This window comes from Cebus imitator, unplaced genomic scaffold (assembly GCF_001604975.1).
Source record: "Cebus imitator isolate Cc_AM_T3 unplaced genomic scaffold, Cebus_imitator-1.0 Scaffold178, whole genome shotgun sequence".
Lineage (NCBI taxonomy): Eukaryota > Metazoa > Chordata > Mammalia > Primates > Cebidae > Cebus > Cebus imitator.
In genome coordinates this window covers 3,779,266-3,782,769 of record NW_016107493.1, presented here as the reverse complement: position 1 = coordinate 3,782,769, position 3,504 = coordinate 3,779,266, and positions in this window count along the sequence as shown.

Sequence of the window (3,504 nt, the reverse complement as noted above, 5' to 3'; positions counted from 1 at the left end):
TGCCACCATGCCCAGCTAATTTTTTGTATTTTTAGTAGAGACGGGGTTTCACCATGTTGACCAGGATGGTCTCGATCTCTTGACCTCGTGATCCACCTGCCTCGGCCTCCCACAGTGCTGGGATTACAGGCTTGAGCCACCGCGCCCGGCCCTTTGCTCATCTTTGAACTAGTTTATGTTTTGCCCATCTAAATTGGATTGTTTAACATATTATGGATTTGCAGAAGATTATATGTACAGTATATATATGCATATCTCCTTTAACAGTTATACAATGTGGCAGATATCATTTCCCAGTTTGTGGCTCATCCTTTCTTTTTGTTTGTTTGTTTTCGTTTTTGCTTTGAGACAGAGTCTTGCTTTGTCACCCCGGCTGAAGTGCAGTGGCATGATCTTGGCTCACTGCAACCTCCACCTCCCAGAGTCAGGCAACTCTCATGCCTCAGCGTCCCGTGTAGCTGGGGTCACAGGCGTGCATCACCATGTCCAGCTAATTTTTTTATTTTTACTAGAGACAGGGTTTCACCATGTTGGCCAGGCTGGTCTTGAACTCCTGACCTCAAGTGATCCGCCCACCTTGGCCTCCCAAAGTGCTGGGATTTCAGGCATGAGCCACTGTTCCCCAGCTTCATCCTTCAATTTTTTAATGTTGTTTTTGATGTTTTAAAATAATCAAGAAGCAAGTGTTTCTTCTTAAATTCATAAATGACAGCTCCATGGTGGATTATCAAGGGAAAAGGTGGGGCTTCTCAGGAAATATCTCTAAGCTTTTAGGTTGAGATCACAGAGAATTCTATCATCAGTAAAACAGACTTAGAATGCAAAAGGGTAATATAACCAGGGAAATGTCACAGCATTGCCAAAACCCCTAAAAACCTGTTGGAGATTGTGGTCATTGGTTTTAAACAAGACCTGTCTGCAACACGGAATATTTTTACCCCACCCACATCCTTGAAATTCCAGTACAAACTTGGAGGACATGGATTTATGGGATTAGCCAGAGTTTGGATTCTCCCACCTCAGTGGAATGGGAAAGGCAAGGGTGGTGGTGGGTACATGAGACTCTAACAAAGAGGTAACGCTAAGCAGAGTGAAGAGGGAGTGAGGGGTGGTGCTGACATTGGGAAGACGATAGATAGCTTCAATCAACCTAACTGGAAGCCCCAATGGCACTGAAGTTCCTTGAAGGGAAGGTCCCAAAAGAAGCAAGATGGAATGATGGGAGGTGGTTGTCAGAGTGGGACATGCTTGGAATTGAAACGTGAAAGTACACACGGTAGTAACGACAAAGTTTACTGGATGCATGACTGGGGAGACATGGAGGATATACTCCTTGAAAAAGGGTGGGGGAAATCTGTGACAAACGCAGAGTGAATAATGGGAAAATACATATCAAAATGGAATTATAAATGAATATACTCTTTTCTTTGTGTGTTTTTGTATTTCCCAAATATTCCATAATGAACATACACTACTATGTAATCAGAAAAAAAAGCTATCAAATAAAATTCCTTTACTTATTAGTAAGTCCATTTCTATTATTTACAAATACTCAGTTCGAAATCTCACAAAGTTATTTCCATTCTAGAATTTTATCAGTATTTCCCAGGCATTTTACAGAATCACTTAAAATGAGAACTAATGATAAATTTCACAGCGTATGTTCTTTCTTTCAAGAAACACCTATCTGAAATATGTCTGTAGAAGTGGGGAGGACTGGGTATACGTGGACAGAATTGGGGGCAAAACTCTTCTTGAGTGCCTTTGATATATTTTCTTATCTTCAAACAATATGAATATCTTTATAAAAATATTACCTACTCAAAATTACTTAAAAAGTAAAAGTACAATAAAAATTTTTTTAATTTAAAAATCTTTTTATAAAAATTTAGACTTGCAAAAGTTATGTTAGGAATTAAATAGTTGTTTACATTGCCAAATAAGCAAATCTTTAAACACAGAATTTCCTCTAGTGCTTTTTTAAAAAGATTCCATTTTTTAAAAATGTATTAAGAGTTCCATTTTTGAAAAACACCTGCCTGTAGTCCCAGCTGCTACTCAGGAGGTTCAGGTGGGAGGATCTCTTGAGCACAGGAGGCAGAGGTTGCAGTGAGCCAAGATGATACCACTGCATTCCAGCCTGGGTGACACAGTGAGACCCTGTCTCAAACAAAACTAAACTAAAGTAAATTTTAAAATTTAGTTCCTGGCCAAGTGCTGTGGCTCATGCCTATAATCCCAGCACTTTGGGAGGCCGAGGCGGGCAGATCACCTGAGTTCAGGAGTTCGAGACCAGCCTAACCAACATGAAGAAACCCCATCCCTATTAAAAATACAAAATTAGCTGGGCGTGGTGGCACATACCTCTAATCCCAGCTACTCAGGAGGCTGAGGCAGGAGAATCACTGGAACCCAGTAGGCAGAGGTTGCGGTGAGCCAAGATGGCCCCATTGCACTCCAGCCTGGGCAAGAAAAGTGAACTCCGCCTCAAAAAATAATAATAAATATAAAAAATACACAAATTAGCCGGGCATTGTGGCATGTGCCTGCCTATAGTCCTCATACTTGGGAGGCTGAAGCAGGAGGATTGTTTGAGTCCAGGAGGTCCAGCCTGCAGTACACTATGATCAGGTCACAATACTCCAGCCTGGTTGACAAAGTGAGACTCTGTCTCAAAACAAAAAGGAAAAAGAAAAAGAAAAAATTTAGTTCCTATTCAAAATCCAAAGATACAAATGTGTTGCTACATTCTTATCACATCCTTAAGAGCAAACTGCAGACTTCCAAAGAGACTGAAACCCTACCAGAAAAAAGTTCAGTTTTCAAAAAAAACCTGCCTGTAGTCTCAGCTGCTACTCAGGAGGTTCGGCTGGGAGAATCACTTGAGCAGAGGAGGCACAGGTTGCAGTGAGCCAAGGTGGTACCACCGCACTCCAGCCTGGGTGACACAGTGAGACCCTGTCTCAAACAAAACTAAACTAAACTAAATTTAAAATTTTAATTCCTATTTAAAATTCAAAGATACAAATGTGTTGCAACATTCTTATCATATCCTTAAGAGCAAACTGCAGACTTCCAACAAAACTGAAAGTCATCCAGAAAAAAGTTAAATAATTTGTCACATACAACGCCAGTCTCACCAGAGGACAGTTACACTTGCTTGGTGTGGCTCCGGAGTGCAGAATGAAACCCAGTGGTTTTAAGTAGTTTCTAAGGAGGCAGCTTCCAGTCGAACAGAGAACAATTAAAGCTGTCCAAAAGGGAAATCAGGTGGCTTTGAGGGACAGGGTGGCAAATCCAGAGAGACAAAGAATTGCAAATCATCCAGGAATAGCTGCAAGGCTTCAGTAAGTCACTGAGTACTCAGAGGGCTGGACTGCAGGGTCACTGGCGTCCTTTCAAGCTCCCAAATCCATGCCCCCACTTGTGGTGAGTTCCCTCTGCTAAAAGCATTCAGCAGAGGTGAGGGATGGTGGAGGAGGAGTCTGTCTTGGAATGAGAGGA